We start from the raw sequence: 21,034 nt of genomic DNA, 5'->3' as shown, positions 1-21,034 counted from the left end.
AAGCACCAAGATCTGGGACCATTTCCTACTCAGCAAGACATAACTGAAATAGAACTTTCCAGCAGCAACAGAAGAAGCTAGAAGAAAATGAGCAACATCTTTAAAATTATTGTGGGAAAAAAATATTGTTCACCTGGAATCCTATTTGTATTCAAACCAGCAATTAAGCAAAAGTATAGGATGTCTTAAGATAAATCAACATTTTACTTTCTATGCGCTCTTTGTTGGAAGATGAACTCAAATAAATGCGGAATTAAACCACAAAAGAGGAAGAGACAGGTATGAAGAAAGAAATATTTAACCCCAAAGGGAAAAAAAAAGTGAATAGGCAAATTTACAGGGTAATTATACAGGGAATCCCCATTGGAACAGCTAAGGCATAGGTCTAGCTCATTTGGGGAGCAAAGCAGAATACTACTAAGGGATGTCTTCCAGGAAATAAAAGGAAATTCAATATGTTAAGATAAGATTTACCCTCCAGTTAGGGAGGTGTAGAATGCATTATTTATGGCTACTTAGAAATCTAAATGGGTAAGAGATAAAGTATTAAAACAAAATGTGCAAGTATGAAAATATCATAATGCACTAGAATCATCACTATTTTGGGAAGGGGGTTGTGGACACGTGCACGTGAGCGTTCATGTCTGCATTGGGTTAGTTATCAGTGAACTTACCCTTCATCTTGCATATTACAAAGTCAATAGGTAACAACTAAAATGGAAAAATCAAAACATAGAAGCATATGGTTGCTTTACAGAAATCTGTGGGTCACTACCACAGGAAAAATCAGCTGGAAGGGTTGGAATGGCCAGCTCTTTGAGGTGGGAATAAAAAATGAAAGAGGGGGGATCTGCTCTGCTGTTTTTGTTATAAACATCATAGAGCCACTCGACTGTAAAAACAATGTGCTTTGAACATCTTTGACTATGTTGAAAGAAATTTTTATTATCTAAATACCCGTGTTTATGACTGAAATTCACAATCACTACCAAAGTCAAGAGGGTTTTTTTTTTCTTTTTTCTTTTTTTTCTGCATTAGCTGATAGTCCAAGGATGCTCTGGGGAGAGGGATAAGAAATAGCAACCAGAAAGGCAGCACATGGTCCAGAAAACAGAAGTTCTAGAAAGGGTGGTGAGGATTATCTTTAACTTTGCCAATTCATTTACTGTGTGTCCAGGCTGAGGACGTTGCAGGGCACAGACATTTCAGTACAAGTTTCATGGCCTTCTAGAGCTAAAGAATGTAGGGGAGAAGTAGATTCTGAGACGGGGGCTTAGGCTGTCCTCATACCGTCTTTTGCAGGACGGCGGAAATCAGAGCCTGGGCTAGAATTTATGTGAGTTGAACAAATGGAGCACCATGAGATCATGAAGCAAGGGATAATTAAATTTCAACTGCTGGAGGAGGAAGACAAGTCATGTCGAAGGCACAGAGGAAAAAATGATGAGGGGAGAGGCCAGGGAAGCAGAAGTTAGATTTACAGAGAATGATCCGTGACGCCTGGGGTCCAGGTGAACAGCCCACGGAGGATACAGCAGCAGGCGCCACTTAGGGCTCTCGCTCAGCGTGCAATCTCTGTTACAAATGAGATCACTTCAATTGAATAAGCGTGTGCAGCATAATCATGAGCTGCTACCCCTTCGTTTTCTAAACTGCTGTCCCCAGGACAGAGGTCAGAAACAGAAAGAACAGCTGCAGTAAGATACATCAGAGACACCCTGGTCCACTATTTCTGCATCCGTCAAAGTGCGCCCTGGTTTCTGCAATCTCCTCCAGGGAGAAAAGCCTACCTGGTTCTCCAGGAAGGTCAGCCAACTTTTCAGGTGTTTGCAGGTCACGCATCCGTTTATTCCCACATTCGGCGAGTATTACTGATAGCCTACTATAATAACAGGTGCAAACTCTGTACTCATGGATACCATCCAAGGGGCTGGACACAGACAATAAACGAGGAGATACACAAACAACCCATCCGAGTGCCATGCAGGCAATTAAAAGTGCAGAGAGCTCTGATAGAGACAACACCAAGCTGTGTTAGGCAGCCTTCAGTATTGTCTCTGATGATCCCCATCTCCTGGAATTCACACCCCAGGTCGTTCTCAGTCTGTGAGTACTGACTAGTTCGTTCATAACATATAGCAATAAACATATAGAGATAACATATAGCAAAAGCGATAGAATATCATGGCTCTTATTACATTATAATAGAATTTGACTTCTCCCTTGCTCAAACTCTCTTTCTGGCTCTGTTCACATCTTTGCTCCAATAAGCGAGCTGCCATGTTGTGAGTTTCCCTAAGGATGGGCAAGAACCTGAGGGTGGCCAGGTCAACGTCCCTGAATGAGCTGAATATCACCAGTCACCACATGAGTGAGCTTGGAACTAGACCCTTACTCAACTATGCCTTTGGAAGAGAGTCTGTAGCCCCTGTCAGTATCTTGGTTGCAGCCCTGTGAGGTCCTGATGCAAAGGACCCAGAGAAACTATGTCCGGATCCACAGAAACTATTAGATGACAAAAGTGTGTGGTTTTAAGTTACTGAGTTTGGGGTAATTTTTACACAGCAATAAGTAACTAAATGCACTTGTATGTAAGATAACTCACTTTCTTTTAATCCATTCAGATAATCTTTGTCTTTTAATTGAAGAATTTAGAACCTTCTGCTTTAATGCAACTACATTTATATTTTAGGTTAATTGAACCGGTTTATTTCATTCTTTCTGTGGGACTTAATTGTGTTCTGCTTCTTTATCTCCTTTCTTGTTTGTTTTGATGGAGAATTTTTATCATTCCGCCCTTCTGCTTCTTCAACAGTTTGCAAAGTATATGATGCTCCCTAATTTATCAGAGTATTCTGTTATCATTTCCTTTGCTCTTAGACAAAGACCTTTAAGTATAGGATGCATAACTGCTTTAGGGTGTGTACGTTTGGAAATGAACGTGTCTCTGTATTTCTGTTCTCTTTTCTCACGTTCTCATTCATTTACACCTTGTTTTGTGGGGTGCCTGTTCACTTTTGTATGCTGATCGTAATATTTAAGATTATTTCTAGGAATAACATGAGGTATATGAAAATCGGGTATTTTTTTAATGTTTATTTATTTTGAGAGGCGGGGAGGCTGAGAGAGACTGAGAGAGATAATTCCAAGCAGGTTCCATAGTGTCAACGCAAAGCCCAACATGAGGCTCGAGCCCACGGGCCATGAGATCACGACCTGAGCCTAAATCAAGAGTCAGATGCTTACCCAACTGAGCCACCCAGGTGCCCCAAAAATCAAATATTTCTTAACAGAAGATCTTCCTTTCTTTTCTATGGCTATGGGAGAAACGTTCTAGGATCGCTTTAATTCCAAATTCAAGGTTTGGGATCTTCTGGGAGACCCAGGAGATACAGGGCGGGCTGGAAGCCACACGATTAACTTCAGATTCATACTTCATGTGTTTGAAGCCACTTTGAAGCCCAGCTTAAAACATGGGTGGGCACTGGGCAAACACTAGACATTAACTGAAGATGTGTCTTCTTGATTACAAACACCTTCAAGGAGAAGCCTATTTTAGTGTAAGATTCACCTCATCAAGCTGTCATCTACCCTTAGATTTTAGCCCAGTTCTTACTATGTTACTAGTTCTTTGATGTTTTCAGAATTTTCTCACATTTAATCCAGCATTTTTTGCAATTGCTGTCCACTAGGAGAGGATTTGTTTTGATTACCTTACCTGCCATTTCTAGAACTGAAGTGCTCTTTATCCATAATTTTTATAAAAATATTTTTCATAAGAAAATCAATTAGATTGAGTCCCATGTACCTTACAGTTTTGTCACTGTTATGATTAGTGTTGTGGTGGTGGTGGTGGTGGTTGTTTTTACATCGTCTTTGTCTTTACCGGGAAGGAAATTACATCCTTTTTCATATGATACTAACATACCTAGTAACTTTGCTAAACTCAATAATTCTCATAGTTTGTTTTTAGATTTTCATGAATTTTGTATGTAGACAACTGTATCTGCAAATAAGAATTTTGTTAGTATACTGCCAATTCTTATAAGCTGTTTTATTTCTTTTGTTGTTGTTATTGTAGCTCATTTTCTGGTACTTGAAGAAAATGTTGAAGAATAAGGTTTGGCGATAATGAGAATTTTTATCTTTTCCTAAATTTAATGTAAATTATTCCATAATTTACCAGTAAGTATGATGTTTACTATAGATTTGTGATAGATGCCTTTTTGTAGTAAAAAAGAACTTGCATTTTGCATCCAACTTCTCAAGAATTTAAAAAAATCTAGAATGCTTAGTGAATTTCCTAAATCATTTCTTCATATATTAAAATGGCGTATTTTCCCCTCAAATCATTCATATGTCATATCATGCTGATAGATACTTTGACATTAAGCCATCAATGTGTTACTCAGATACACCCTATCTGATCATTTTAATGCAACCAGATTGCATTCAATGAAATTTTATTTTGAATTTCTATACCATTCTTCATAGATGAAGGTAGTTACTTTCTTCTCTAATGAAAATAATAATAGTGATAATAGCAATCAGCAATCAGATAACAAAAAGAAATAAAAGGCACACAAATTGGCAAGGAAGAAGTCAAACTTTTCACTCTTTGCAGATAACATGATACTCTACATAGAAAACCTGAAAGACTCCACCAAAAAACTGCTAGAAATGATAGGTGAACAAAGTTGCAGGATACAAATTCAACATACAAAAATCGGTTGCATTTCTATACACCAATAATTCAGCAGCAGAAAGAGAAATCAAGGAATCGATCCCATTTACAACTACACCAAAAAACATAAGATTCCTAGGAATAAACCTAACCAAAGAGGTAAAAGATCTGCGTGTTGAAAACTATGGAAAGCTTATGAAAGAAACTGAAGAAAACACGAAGAAATGGAAAAACATTCCATGCTTATGGATTGGAAGAACAAATATTGTTAAAATATCAATACTACCCAAAGCAATATACACATTCAATGCAATCCCAATCAAAAATAACACCAGCATTCTTCACAGAGCTAAACTTTTTACAATCCTAAAATCTGTATGGAACCAGAAAAGACCCCAAATAGCCAAAGTAATGTTGAAAAAGAAAACCAAAGCCAGAGGCATCATAATTCTGGACTTTAACCTGTATTATAAAGCTGTAAACGTTAAGACAGTATGGTACTGGTACAAAAACAGACACATAGATCAATGGAACAGAATAGAGAATCCAGAAATGGACCCACAAACATATGGTCACCTAATCTTTGACAAAGCAAGAAAGAATATCCAATGGCATAAAGACAGTCTCTTCCGCAAGTGGTGCTGGGAAAACTGGACAGCGACATGCAGAAGAATGAACCTGGACCACTTTCTTACACCAGACACAAAAATAAACTCAAAATGGGTGAAAGACCTAATGTGAGGCAGAAAACCATCAAAATACTATAGGAGAAGACAGGCAACAACCTCTTTGACCTCAGCCACAGCAATTTCTTACTAGACATGTCTCCAGAGGCAAGGGAAATAAAAGCAAAAATGAACTATTGGGACCTCATGAAGATAAAAAGCTTCCACACGGTGAAGCAAACAATCAACAAAACTAAAAGGCAACCAATGAAATGGGAGAAGATATTTGCAAATGACCTATCGGATAAAGAGTTAGTATCCAAAATCTAGAAAGAACTTATCAAATTCAACACCCAAAAAACAAATAATCCAGTGAAGAAATGGATGAATGAATACACACTTTTCCAAAGAAAAACATCCAAATGGCTAATAGACACATGACAAGACTCTCAAATCACTCACAATCAGGGAAATACAAATCAAAACCATGAGATACCACCTCACACCTGTCAGAATGGCTAAAATTAACAGCTCAAGCAACAATGTTGGTGAGGATGCAGAGAAAGGGGAAACTTTTGCACTGCTGGTGGGAATGCAAACTGGTGAAGCCACTCTGGAAAGCAGGATGGAGGTTCCTCAAGAAATTAAAAATTGAGCTACCCTATGACTCAGCAATTGCACCACCAGGTATTTATCCAAAGGATACAAAAATGCCGATTTGAAGGGGCACAGTCACCCCCATGTTTATAGCAGCACTATCAACAACAGCCAAATTATGGAAAGAGCCCGGATGTCCATCGATGGATGAATGGATAAAGAAGATGTGGTCTGTATATACAATGGAGTATACTCGGCAATCAAAAAGAAGGAAATCTTTCCATTTGCAACTGTGTGGGTGGAACTGGAGGGTATTATGCTAAACAATACAAGTCAGTCAGAGAAAGACAAACATACGATTTCACTCATACGTGGGATTTAAGAAACGCCATAGATGAACATAGGGGAAGGGAAGGAAACATAAGATAAGAAGAGAGGGAGGCAAACCATACGAGACTCTTAAATACAGAGAACAAACTGAGGGTTGCTGGAGGGGAGGCAGGTGGGGATATGGGCTAAATGGGTGCTGGGCATTAAGGAGGGCACTGGTTATGAGCACTGGGCGTGATACGTAAACGATAAATCATGGGGTTCTACTCCTGAGGGCAACCCTACACTGTATGCTAACTAACCTGAATTTAAATAAACTTTAAAAAGAGAAAAAATAATAATCATAAAAATCTAATCTAATCACAGACAGAGCTATGAACTTCTCTGTTCTCCTGTTTTTCCATCAGGTTCACAGTACTGATGGAAAGTGGGCTCTGTGTCTTTGTTAGAGCCCCCTTTATTATGAGACCGCCGAAAAGAAAAGCGTAAGAGTCCCTTTTCAAACTAAAATTACCTCCCTTTAAAACAATAGAAGGGATTTATATTACATATACTATGTGTCCTTGGGAATTTTAATGTATTTATAATGATGAGCCTTCTTAATAAAAAACATAATATTTCCATTTGTCACATTCTTGTATTTTTCTGACCCTCAGACACATTTTAAAATTTTCTTGTCACAGGGAGCATCTATTCCAAGTTCATTCTTAAGTACTGTATTTTGTTTTGTTTTTGTTCATGTGTTGTATTTCTTCCACTTGCGTGTGTACATATACGTATATATGTAAATGTATATATTGACATATGGAAGTGATCATGAGCAAATACCACACTAGGTGCAGGGGACAGAAAAACAAATTAGATGTTCCAGGTCCCTGTCCTCACGGGGTTGAATGCGAGATTGAAATTTAAAGAGAAAGAGCCCGGATAAATGTTAAGACTCACTTACCCAGCTTCGTTTTTCTTTATAGCACACTTCACAGCCTGTCATTGATTGCCTGATTATTTAGGAGTTTTTGTTTCTCTTTCCCATAAACATGCACTCTACCGAGGCAAGGATTCTGTGTCTGAAGTCCTTGCTGTCTCTGTAGGACCTAGAAAATGTAGGCATTCACTCGACATTTGACGAGGAATGAAAACAGGGGCGGGCAAATCACAGTCACAGGCCACCTCCAGCTGGGGGACAGCTTTTATAAACGAAGTCTTATGGGAACACAGATTCTCCAACTGCTCTGCACATATTCTGTGGTTGCCTTTGCACCACGGGGCAAAGCTGAATGACTACAACAGAAACCTCGCAGCTCACAAAACCTGAAGCCGTTACTATTTCCCCAGTGACAGAGAATTGACAGGTCCAGTGACCTCCAAATTGAAGGACGAATATCTGAGAACAAGATCTTTCTTCAAGCAGGCCCCAGGAATCGAATTTAGCTGCTACCTGGGAGAATTATGTGTTTAAATCCTGGTGTTATCCAAGGTGGCAGAACCTGCTTTCTTTCCACCAAAGGATTCTGGAATTTCACGGCTCACTTCAAGGCCGAGTTCAGTTTTCTCCTGACTCTCACACACCACGGCGTCTCCGGCCTGCTGAGGCCGAGTGAGCAGGGTTAGGGATGGAGGGCGGGCAGGACTGGGGAATTGTGGTGGAGAAATCCCAGACACCCCGCGATGGAGAAGCAGGGCCAGGCAGGGCTCCTGCTTCCCCAGGAAATGGGGCTCAGGGCCCTGTCCCAATCTGCCTCTCCAGCCCCAGTCCCCTCTCCAAGTCCCCAGGCCCAGTCCCCAGCCCCCTCTCCAGGTCCCCAGCCCCCTCTCCAAGTCCCCAGCCTCCTTCCAGGTCCCCAGGCCCAGTCCCCAGCTCCCCTCCGGGTCCCCAGTCCCAGTCCCCAGGCCCCTCTCCGGGGTCCTAGGCCCCTTCCTCAGGTCCCCAGGCTGCGCTGCGTTAGCTCCAGGAGGGATCCAGTAAACGTCACTCCTCAGGGCGCCCCATTACCAAATTAGTCCTCGCCCTGGTCGGCGGGGCTGTCTGGTCACTTGCCAGGCCTGGCTGCGAGGCCAGGGCGCTGTTTACTGGGAACCGCAAAGGCCCTGTGCTTGTGAGGAAGCGCAGACCCCACGGAATTCAGGAGGGACCGCCAAGCAGGGGCCGATGGCTTCGCTACCAAATAAGGCCAAACGCCAGCCTGCGCTGCTGGGCCAGGGCTCAGGGCAGGACTCAGGGCAGGGGTGCCTCCTCGCTCCCTGTGAGGACCCCTGCGGGGTCCCCGGTGCGCCCCAGGAGCCAGGGCTCTGTGGGCCCGGAGGGGCTGCGCGCCTGCCCTCCCCCCACCCCAGGCCTTCCTCCCCCAGGGGCCCTTCCCCACCCCCCAACCGAGCCCTGGGCCCTCCCCGCAGCGGCCCTGCCCGGAGGAGCATCTTCCTCCGCAGAGACTTGGGCCCCATGCACGCTGCGCGTCCCCACTGTGCGCCCTCCAGGGGTTCCCCCTCATTCTGACCACAGGTCATAACGGACCCCGCCCCTCTGTGTGCGTCGCTGCGTCCGTCCACGGTCGTGCGCCCCCGGTATGAGGGTGGCTGTCCCCACACTCCACACACTGCACACAGACACATTACGCATACATACCCGCCCCCCCCCCACTCATACTACACACACATACACACACACACACACAGAAGCGTGGATAGGTGCGTCTTTGTCTATCGCTCACGCTGTACTGGCCTGGAGGACAAGGGCCAAGGGCCCAGGGCTAAGAAGTCCGGTCTATGAAAAGGGCAGAATTCAAAGCCAGAAGAGCACGCACCCGCACTGTATTTCAGTCGGGTGGGGCCCTACCACCGAGGGGAAGTTAAGGCTGCAAAAGCGGTCAGTTAATCGTGCGACGCAGGGCCTGCACTTCGGAACGCCTTGCACGTGGCCCCGGTATAACATTCGCTGTTAACTCTGCAGCCCGCGCGTCGCTGGGCATTGCGCCTCGGCTACGGCGGTCAGTTGGCGTTTTTGTTAAATGGAAGGATCAGCTGATTCCCGGATGAACAAACGACGGAATTCATACTTTGCAGGGCGGATTAGCTAAGAGGAAAACTGAGCTTTGATGGGTTGGCATGTAACTGTTTTAATTGGCTCAAGCAGAGAGCTACATAACCCACCCAACTCTCCGACGCGGGAAACGTCAAGATCTCAAATTAATTCCCCGAAAAGCACACCACCAATGATGTGTCAAGGTTCAAGGCCAAAGCTAAGACACTTGGGCAGAAACAGATGAAAAGTGAACTTGGCTACGGCTGGGGGAGGTGGAGTCTCACATCTGCCGATTGTTTGTGTTTGCTCAAAGCTATTGTGGTTTCTTCAAAGCTATTTGTCATCAAAAAAAAAATTTTTTTTTTTTTTTAAAGGGGCACCTTGGTGGCTCAGTCGGTTAAAGCGTCTGACTTCAGCTCAGGTCACATCTCCCGGTTCATAAGTTCCAGCCCCGGTTTGGGCTCAGTGCTGACAGCTCGGAGCTTGGAGCCTGCTTCAGATTCTGTGTCTCCCTCTCTCTCTGCCCCTCCCCCTGCTCATGCTCTGTCTCTCTCTCTCTCTCTCTCTCTCTCTCTCTCTCAAAAATAAATAAACATTAAAAGACAGAGACATAGAAGGCCCATTGTGAATTGTGAAGAAAGATTCACTAGATGACAAAAAGTTAAAACCTCAAGTTAGGCAATACTTTCCCTGAAATATCAGCAGCTCTGCAGGTGCCAGTAAAGGGGACTGCGTGTAAACATTCTGCGTTTAGACATGACCTGAACTTAGCTTGCAAGGGAAAATTAAATCACGTCAGTGACATTGTTAAAATGCAAAAACAGAAGATCTGTGGAAAAGACTGCAGAAAACTCTGACTCCTTGTGCTTTTTCTCCCAAATGCTGTACTGAAAACAACGGAAAGAATGGACACCTTGAAATGTCGAGGAAAACCTGTATTCTGTGTGAGAATAACGCGGCAGAGGGCCGGACGTTATTCCAGAACATTCACAGTGACCTCTTCGTTGGTACCCCAGAAAGGGCAAATGAGCACCCTCGAAGAGCCAGGGACTGGTTCTCCAATGTCAGGAAAGCTGGCCGAGACCCCGCAGTTACCAAGTGCAGGGCCCAGGGCTCCAGCCCACCTCTCCCCGGTTCCCGCCACCTTCCCTGAAAAGGGGAGGGAGTCAGCGTGGCCAGGCCCTACTGGACACCCGTAAAGACCGGCCCTTGGCCACTTCTGCCCAGCCTCCTCACTATAAAACTCCTTAAGAGTTGTTCCACAGTTGACTTTGTCTTCTAATTTATACTGCTATGTAAGCAAAGTAAAACTTATAGAGAGAAACTGATAAAATCGTCAAGTCTGTCTGGTGCCAAGCATTGCACTAGAAACCACGACTTAGCACCTTCCCCTTCACGGCTCTTCTGCCGGATGGCTCTTACTTGTGCCCATTTCCCGGATGATGAAAGTGAGATACAGACAAGAGTGAAGTAAGGCTTAAAATCCCCAAGGCCAAGGCATTCTCTGTCTACCACGTGGCCTCCTTTTCACGTATCCTCTTGAAATATATTTGTCAGATGTGATTTGTCATACCCGAGTTTTCCTTTCTTCTCGAAAGTATTTTGAGTTTTTAAACTGCCCCTCGAGATTAGCATTCTGGCAATTGGCGAGAGGAGGTGAGGCATGCGCAGAAGGAGGACAGTATGGCCAGGTGCTGGCCTCTCAAGGCAAGGGCTTATGAAGATAAGCAACATGGCCAGAAAACCAAGGGGCTGCAGATGAAGCCTCGTGTGCCAGGGAACAGAAAAGCCAGCTGAGAACGGGACAGCTCACGGCGGCATGATTCAGGCTCAGTCAAAACCCTGCAGGACGTCAGTGTGGACTGTAACAGATTTGGAGCTAAAAGGTGCTTCAGGCTTGGTGTTTTGCAGACAGAAAACCTGAGCCTTCGGAAGGGAACGTGACTCGCCTGAGTTGCACTCTGGGGCAAGAGCTCAGGTGTCTGGGTGGCTTCTCGTGATCGTCTTCTCTGCCCCCGATCCCATGGAACAACACCGACACACGCTCAGGCTGCCGGGCAGATGGCCGGCACCTGGTGGAGGAGGAGGGCAGGGCAGTGGCCGCCCAGGTAACTTGTGGGCATTTGCCTTTGTAGGGTTCACACCTGAGTTCCGTGGGCACCTGCTGCCGGTCCCTGATCTCCCGGCCGCACACACAGTCACGAGCCTCCACCATCCAGGGAGGGCCTAGTGAGTGTTTCAGCTTTTAGGAGGTGCTTTAAATAAACCATGGATATTTCTTCCACAGAGGAAGAGACTGGAGTTCAGAGAGGTTGACGGTCTTGCCCAAGGTCATCTGCTAGAACAGACACAGGCAGGATCGGGGCCTAAATGTGTTGGGACTCTGATGCCCGTGTTTTCTCCACTGTTAGAATGCCTTTTTCTTTTTTTTTTTTTTTTTTTTTTAATTTTTTTTTTTTCAACGTTTATTTATTTTTGGGACAGAGAGAGACAGAGCATGAACGGGGGAGGGGCAGAGAGAGGGAGACACAGAATCGGAAACAGGCTCCAGACTCCGAGCCATCAGCCCAGAGCCTGACGCGGGGCTCGAACTCACGGACCGCGAGATCGTGACCTGGCTGAAGTCGGACGCTTAACCGACTGCGCCACCCAGGCGCCCCAGAATGCCTTTTTCTAAGGCTTGAACAGCCAGGTCATCTCACTGACCCACCAGAATCAGAAAATAAGGAGCTTTCCCACAATGGGAATCCTGTCCATGACCAAATCTTATGACTATAAGCATAACATATTGAATATTCCATCTTTTATTTATTTATTTAACAAACAATACAAAGTACTTCATCAGCTACCAGAATATTTATCTGATAAACAATCTATTATACTGTGGGCCATGTTAACAACTTCACATACGTTAAAACCTTTGTCTTCCTAATAACTGCATAATACGGTGACTATCATTATTCTCATTTTACTGATGAGGACACGGGGGCCCAGAGACATCCAATAAATTATCTAAGACTGCAGAGCTAGTAGTCCAGCATTCAAATCCAGTCCAGAGTCTGGGCTTTTGAACACCAGTCCATAGTTCCTCCATCATTCTGTAGAATCTTAATACCATGGGGTACGCCTATCTCAGACTTCCTAAATTAAGAACAGTAAACCTTGCTGAGTCTTCTTATAGTTCTAGGCCATCTAGGTGAACTTAGAACATTACATCTACTAGATCATGCCGTGTAGTGCCCTCCGGGATAGTAAATTGCAAAGAATAAATTTCCCGTCGAATGGCCCCAGATTGTTGGTCTCATGGAGTTCTTTCGAATTTGTACAGCTCTTCTATACATTTGTTCTGCTATCTTCTGTCATTAACTGTGGTTGTAATATATTTGTATACTATCGTCACTCTTCATGACTTTGTTTTTATAATTATCTGGCTCTAGATCCCTGGAGGATTCTCTTACGCTAATGCAGTAAAACGCATGAGCTTTGTGACAGTGATATGTTTCCCATAGGACTTTGTTTTTTTTTTTTTTTTGATGGATGCCATGGCGTGTCTTGGCTAGATGTGGCTGTATGAGGGCACAACATCATTTAAGATGCTGCTCAAAGGGGTTCCTGACTCAGAGCCTTGGAGGGGAGGAATGTCAGTCTTCTGGAGAGGGAGACTCCACGGAGCTTGGCTGATGGAGGAAGTCACCACATACACAGATTCGGCATTGCCATCTCATCACTGTGGAATGTCCCTCCCTGCCAAGCCCCAGACACTATAGCAGCTGAAACTTTCACACACGGAGAGCAGAGACTCCCGCAGAAGAAAAGAAGCAGAGCCAGTGCCTGGCGTAGGCTTTCGACACTTGAAATGGGGCAAAGCTTTTGGTTTCAGCAATGCTGCCGAAAACCACATTTCCCACGACTGGCCCGAACTTTGACTCACAGCCTAAATACTTTGCAGAGGCGTGGCTGGCTCTGAGGTTTCACCTGGCAGTCGCTTCCTCGAACCCCTGGGTCTGCAGCTCGCCACCCTCTCCGGTGTGGAGTTTCAGGCCCAAAGTCAACCATCACCCAGAAGCCCCTCCCGCCCTCTGGGTCACAGTATAGTGGCAGTTCTCAAAGAGGGTTCCCCCTGGCCAACCGCAGTAGCATCACCCGGGAATCTGTTAGACGTGCAAGTTTCCAGGCCCCACCCCACACCTGCCAAGCCAGGAAGTCTAGGGGGGGGATCCTCAACAAGTGCCACAGGGGATTCCAAAGCCCCACGGATTTGAGAAACACTGCAGCAGGAAAGAGGAACTCAGACGAAGGAGCCAAATAAAATGAACTAGCATGGCTCATGAGATGTCACTGGGCAGGTTAACGTGGAGGAAAAGGGACGGATGGACCCATTGCCTAATTCTGTCTCAGACCTCACCTCAACCACGCATAGTGGTGGCACTTGACAAGTGTCGTGTATACCTGTCCATCCACAGGCGGAGCCGGGTCCACCCATAGGCGGACCCAACTGGATCCGGAGCTCATACGGTATGCTCCTTGGGGAGAGAGGCAGGAAGGGCTTTGCAGAAACCTTTACCTTCCCCGGCTTCCGTGCTCATGGGCTGATGATGTGCTGAGGTGAAAGAAACATGCTGAGGGCTAGCAATAGAGCCTGTGGGTGAGCCAGGCTGTTGTGCCTCAAGGGAAATGAGTGTGGATGAGAAGTATCACCCCTTCAAGAGACACCCTCTCTGCCAGCTCTTCACTTGCCCGTGGGTTTGTGCACGAGAAATGCCGCTCACTGGTCCTAGGGGAAAATGACCAGATCGACTCAGCCAGACCAAGAGAAGAGCTGCTGCAGGGACCTGGAGGGTGGGCTTCCGTCCTGGGCTAAGGGGAGACATTGGGGGTTCTACGTTGTTATAGAAAATGCCAGACTGTGCAGCTTTAATAACAGTAGTTTATTGCTCACAGTTCTGGAGACTTGAAGGCCAAGATCAAGGTATCAGCAGGGCCGCCTTCTCCGTGTGTCCTTACGTGGCCCTCACTCTGTGGATGTATCCTGCAGGTGTCTCTTCCTCTTCCTATAAAAACATCAGCCATATTGGCTTTACATCTGGTTCTTAATCTGTTTGTTTGTTGTCAGAGTCAAAATAAGAAATCTATATACAGAACCAGGTCCATTTTACCCACATGACCTCATTAACCTTAATCACCTCCTTAAAGGCTCTATCTCCAATTACAGTTACCTTGGGAGTTAGGGCTTCAATACATACATTTGGGGGGGACTTAATTCATCCCATATCAGAAGGGGATGCCAATGGAAAATGGCAGGTGTCGTGCAAGAGAAGTGGATAACAAAGCACCCCACTGGGGGGAGATGAAACGGTGAGGGGAGGGGAGTCCTTGTCCCTATTCAGCCACCACACCCTAACTTCCTCCTCCCAGGGCCAGCCCTGTGCTGGCACACGCACGTCAGTTTCCCTTGGTCAGCAGGTACATTGCATGTCTTCTCATTGTAGCCAACTGTGCCGCATCGCCCCAGAGAGACGTTCAGCAGATAACAAAAACGTGTATATACGGAATGACCAAAAACAAACATGAAAGATCAGAGTGAAGTGAAAAGAAAGGAAAACAGTGAGATGAGACTGTGAAAGAAAGGATCATAGTGCAGAGGAATTAATGCTGAGGGATTCTCCATAATTACAGATATCATCCTCCATTTTTCTAGGTCACTGATAACAAAAGCAATGGGAAAACACATCAGTTATGGGTGTGGACTGCTCACAGGATCAACTCTAGGCTCTGGGGATTTATTATATTCACTGTTGCCCCCTTCACCCCCAATGTTCTTCACAGCTCCTGACACATAATTCAGTAAACACACACTGGACACTCACCCTCCAGAACTTGTGCCTTGCCTTTGTAACCGTGAGAGCAAATTCCTTACAATAAATCTCTTTCTCGATGTATATATACATCTGCACCCTATTGGTTCTGCATCTCTGGGGAACACCGAGAAACAGTGAGCTAATCCACTTTTTTAGCACTGCGGTTTGAGGGAAATTTCTCTTACAATTCTAAAAGAACACAGAGGAATCACTGACATGTATGCGAACAAGAAGATTAGAAAGTATTAGCAGACAACTTTCTCAATGTTTCCAGTGCATATCAATGGCCCCCAAGTGAGTTAAACGAAGGCTGATTTGGTAGGTCCTGGGTGGGGCCTGAGAGTCTGCACTTCCAACCGGCACCCCGCCCACGCTCATCCCCCCTCCTGGGGCCTCTGCCTCCTTAGCCTGCACATTGAGTCGTGAGCTTAATGCCAGTTGAGGGGTCAAGGAGGATCGATCGGTGGCGTGGCTCTACCCAGGGGAGCTGCCTTCCCTCCAGCCCTCTCTACCTGGTGTGGACGACCAGAACAGCTGAAGCTCACAGGACTGGGCTTCGTCAACCCAGCTGCTCCCAAGGTGGTTCTCCATTCTTTCCCATATCACCCCAAAGACTGCCCACGGATCACTCCGCAATCTGCATTCCATGGCTGTAAATCTGAGACGCTTCTGGGGCCACCTTGGATTGCATCCACACCTTACCTCTCTGGTGTGGATGCACGCTTTCTTTCTTCTTTTCCATCCATCCAATCTAATCTGTGTTCTGCTTCCCAAGATACCATATCTCAAAATATCTGGCCCAGTGCTGTCTCCCCTTCTTATTTTTAAGCAAAATTACATGCCTTCTGCTAATTCCACGGGGACTTGGGGAAAGAGAAAGCAGTTGCAATGTTCAGTTCACTTTTGTGATCCAGAAACCTAGGCCATTTTCAAAGGCTCTGCATGTGGCTCTTAAATATTATGCTGAATCAACAGAGGACATGTTGCCAAACCGAAAATCTTGTGCAGTTGGCTACTTCTTCACCATAGCTCTGAACTAGGGTGCACAATAAATGATAAGATACGTAGAGCGTTTTAAAATCTTTTTTCTTGAAATATAACATGCATGTAGAAAAGTCATACATAAGCAGCAGGGCTCAGGTCCATGAATTTCACAAACAGAGTGCACTCAATGTCACCAGCACCCAGATCAAGGAACTGAGCCTTTCCAGCAGTGGGTCAGAGGCCCGCCCTGTTCCGTGCCCTCACCCATCTGCTCCCTCCTCCCAGAGGCAACCCCATCTCTGATTCTATTGCATAGATGAGTGCATTTATGGAAATGGAATCAAACAGTATGTGCTCCTCTGTGTCTTGCTTCTTTTGCTCAACATCATCTTTGTAAGATATACCTATGTTTCATGTACAAACTGTTCTCATTTCTGTATAGTAATTAATGTGCAAATTAATCACAATTTATCTGTTCTAGTCTTTTGAAAATGGCTTTATTGAGACATAATTCTCGTAGCATATGATTCACCCATTTAAAATGTACAATTCAATGATTTTTAGTGTATTAACAGCCTGTGCAGCCATCATCATAATCTAATAATCTACTTTTGGAACATTTTCTTTTTCACTAAAAGAAACTTAGAATCTATTAGTACTCAGTCTCCATTTCCCCATGCACTATTCCCCCATTCAACCCGAAACAAGCACTCATCTGCTTTCTGTATCCATATGTTTACCTATTCTGGATTATGTATAAATGGAATTGTACAATATGTGGTGTTTTGTGACTGGCTTTTTTCACATAATAATTTCGAAGTTCATGGTAGCATGGCTCAGTACTTCATTTCTTCTGTTTTTAAGTTCATTTATTTTGAGAGAGAGAGAGAGAGAGAGAAAGAAAGAGAGAATCCTAAGCATGCTCTGCAACATTAGCACAGAGCCTGATGGATGGCTCAAACTCATAAACCATGAGATCATGACATGAGCTGGAATCGAGAGTTGGACGCTTAACCAACTGAGCTGCCCAGGTGTCCCATCACTTCATTTCTTTTAATCACTGAATACATTCCATTATGCAGACAGACCACTTTTTATTGATTCATTCATCGACTGAAGAATGGGTTGTTTCCCATGTGGGTTGTTTCCACATCTTGGTTATCATGAACAGTACTATAATGGACATGTGCAGACATGTATTGATGTGTATTTTCATTTCTCTCACGTACATACCTAGCAGTGGAACAATGGGTCATGTGGTGACCCTGGGATAAACTCTTTGAGGAACTACCAAATTGTTTTCCAAAGTGGTTGAACAATCTTCCATCCCTGCCAGCGATGTATGTGGGTCTTTGATTTGTTTCCATCTCCTCACCAACACCTGTTATTCTCTGTCCTTTGATTCTAGCCCTTCTAGGAGGTGTGAAGTGGTCTTTCAGTGTGCTTTTGATTTGCTTTTCCCGAATAACCAATGATGTGGAACACCTTTTCATGTATTTATTGGCCATTTGTTCACACTCTTTGGAGAAATACCTATTCAAATCCTTGCTCATTTTTCAAATTGGGTTTTCTTTTAAAAAGGGGCTTGTAGTTGTGAGTTCTTTATGTGTTCTGGATACAAGTACCAGTTAAATGATTTTCAAATGTTTTCTCCAGTTTTGGGGGTTGTTTTCTCACCTTCTGGATGGGACTGTCTGGATCACAAGAGTTTTTAATATTCTTGTAGCCCAATTTAATTATTTTCTCTCTCATCATTCATGCTTTTGGTGTCATCTTTAAGAAAACATTATGTAATCCAAGGTCACTAGACTTTAGTCCTACTTTTATAAGAGTTTTCTAATTTTAGTTCATACATTTATGATTCATTTTAAGTTCATAGTCTTTTATATGGTGTGAGGTGAGGGTCCAAAGTCATTCTTCTGCATGTTTTCCTGATTCTATTTTCTAAAGTTTATTTATTTTGAAAGAGAGAGAGAGAGAAAGAGAGAGAGAGAGAGAGAGAGAGAACACACGTGAATGGGGGAGGGACAGAGAGGGAGAGAAAATCCAGGGCTCGATCTCACAAACCATGAGATCATGACCTGACCCTAAATCAAGAGTCGGACCCTTGCTTAACAGACTGAGCTTCAGGCACACCCTGATTCTATTTGTTGAAGATACTACTATTATCAAATGAATCATCTTGGAATCCTTTTCTAAAATCACTTGACCATAGACATATAGATTTAGTTCTTGATTCTCAGTTCTGTTCCTTGATTATGTGTCTATCTGTAGGCTAGCTCCGTACTGTCTTGATTACTGTAGCTTTGTTCTAAGCTTGAAATCAGTAATTTTGAGCCTTCCAATTCTGTCCTTTTTCAAGATTGTTTTGGCTGTTCTGGGTCCTGTACATTTCCACATAAATTTTAGGAAAAGTTTGTCAATTTTTGCAAACATGGCAGCTGGGATTTTGAAAGATTGAGTGGAATCTCTCAATTTATTTTGGGAGTTTTGCCATGGTGACAATATCAAATTTTCTAATGTGGATGCTTTCTTTTTATTAGATCTTTAATTTATTTCATTAATGCTTTGTAGTGCTAGCCTACAAGACTTGTATTCCTGTTATGTTTGTTTTTATTTTATTCCTCTGGATGCCATCATAAATGAGAATGTTATCTTAATTTTGTTTTAAGAATACTTGTTGCTAGTTTACAGGAGTGAAATTTAGTTTTGCATATTGGTCTTCTATCCTGCAGCATTGCCAATTTTTTATTAGTTTATTAATAGACACTTAGTGGACTCTTTACAATTTTCTATTTACAATATCACGGCAAACTGAGAGAAGAAATAGTTTGACTTTTTCTTTTCCAATCTGGGTATCTTTTTTTGTTTTTAATTGTGTAATTGCCCTGACTAGAACCTCCAGTACAATGTAAAGTAGAAATGGCAAGAGTGGGCATCCTTGTCTTATCCCTGATCATTAGTGAATGTTTTATTTAGTTTATTATACTTTCCAACTCTTGGTCTTTCTACAATTTCTTTCATTGACATTCAGTATCAGTGTCATCCTACTTTTCTTTAATTTTTAAAGCGTGGATTCCTTTAGCTCTTTGAAGATATTTATAATAGCTGCTTTGAAGTCCTTCTCTGCCAAGTTCACCTTCAAAGGCAGTTGCAAAATGCCTGTTTTCTTTCCCCGCTCTATATAGATCATGTATTCCTGTTTATTTGTATGTTTATCATTTTTGTTGGGAACTGATTATTTGGGGCAAACAATTCTGTGTATTGATCCTCCTTCCCAGACATGGCTGTTGTTTTCTTGGTCATTTGTTTATTTCTTGGGACTTGGCTGAAACTAAATCTATTACATCTATTTCCTTTGCAGTTCAGTTTCTCTTGCTCAGATTGTACCCCATGTTTTTTTTTAAGTCTCTTAGCTTTGCTATCTAGGGGGATACCCCTGAGTCAGCATAAACTCCTTATTGATCAAAGGTTGTGCTTAAGTCCTCATAGCCAGTTATATTTATACCCTTGGCCATTGGATGAGTATATGCTTTGAAGGTTGCTATCAATTTAAGGAGTTTGGGTTTTTTGCCCCCTGTTCCCCAGGGACTGGTAGCTTGGAGGTTCCCTCTATGAGAATCCCTGAGATAATATAGGTTCGAACTTACGCATGAACTTCCACGCTGCCAGGACTGCGTGTGATAATCTCAAGCCTGGTTTTCTAGCTGTAGTCTCCACTCAGACTCTGTAATGTACTTTGAGGGATTTCCTGCAGGTCTACCCACATCCTTCTCTGACTGCTTCCAACTTGGTGCCATCTAGCACATGCTTCCAGCTTTCCTGACCCCCAGGATTGTCTCTGATGCTGAGAGGGCTCGTCTTGGCCATTTCTTTTCCTGGTTCTTCCTATTATACTGGCTGTTCTGCCATTTTACATGTATGTGGGAGCTACCAGCCTACTTTTCGTTACTCCCCACCAAGATCTCCATTCTTTCCAATAAGACCCTTAGGAATGGATTTCTCCCAGCCTATTCCAAATAGTCAATCTACTCAGGCAGAGCTATGACGATCTTCTTCCTTATGACCTGCCTTTCCCCATAGGCAAAGCCCCAGTACCATGAATCCATTTCTCCCAGAGTGAAACCTCTCTCTACATTAGGCACTTGGGAAGCACAACCTCTGGTTTTCTTGGCTCACCTTTTCAGCTGTGAAACCTGTTCCCTAGGAACAAGCTGAGGCGGGGGCCACAGACTCCCAGCAGCTCTATCCATCTCAACTGGGTGGAGGAAGACAGACAGGTCATCTCCACCCCACCTGTCTGGAACATAGTTTCTGCAACACAGGACTGGGGGTGATGACAAACACTGCCACCTGCCCCTCTTGAAATGAAACCATAGCCCAGACTGGGCAGTGGGGGAGAGGGAGCCCCCACTCACTGCACTGGCCCACAGGAGAGCTTCGATAGCGTGGAGCTGGGGGAAAGGAAGTTGATGAGGCAGGGAGTGGCTCAAATGCCACGGACTGTCACTGATTCCATGGAGATTCAGTAGATTTTCTTGACAATTTTTTCCCATTTGCCGTGTGTGTGCTTAGGACAACTTCGAGTTTACAGGACTGTTTTCTAACGTGATTTTAATCAGTCAGTTATTATTTTGCTGGAAAGAAATCCTGCTGAGCTCTGAGCACCTTGCCTTGTCATTTCGAAGACCCCACCTCCTCTCTTCTATTATTGGTGGATATTTGGGCTGCTTCAGGTTTGGCATGATTATAAAACAACACTTCTCTGGCCAGCCTTGCACATGTCATCTGGTAAACAGTCGGACACCTTTCTGTCGGGTGTGCTAGGTGTGTACTTATTTGGTCACAGGGCTGCAACTATTCAGCGTTACGTGTTGACATTATCAACATGCTTAAA

This window comes from Lynx rufus, unplaced genomic scaffold (assembly GCF_022079265.1).
Source record: "Lynx rufus isolate CCGP_SWC_20201006 ecotype Redwood Valley unplaced genomic scaffold, mLynRuf1.p SCAF_8, whole genome shotgun sequence".
Classification (NCBI taxonomy): Eukaryota; Metazoa; Chordata; class Mammalia; order Carnivora; family Felidae; genus Lynx; species Lynx rufus.
This window is presented reverse-complemented; position numbering follows the sequence as displayed.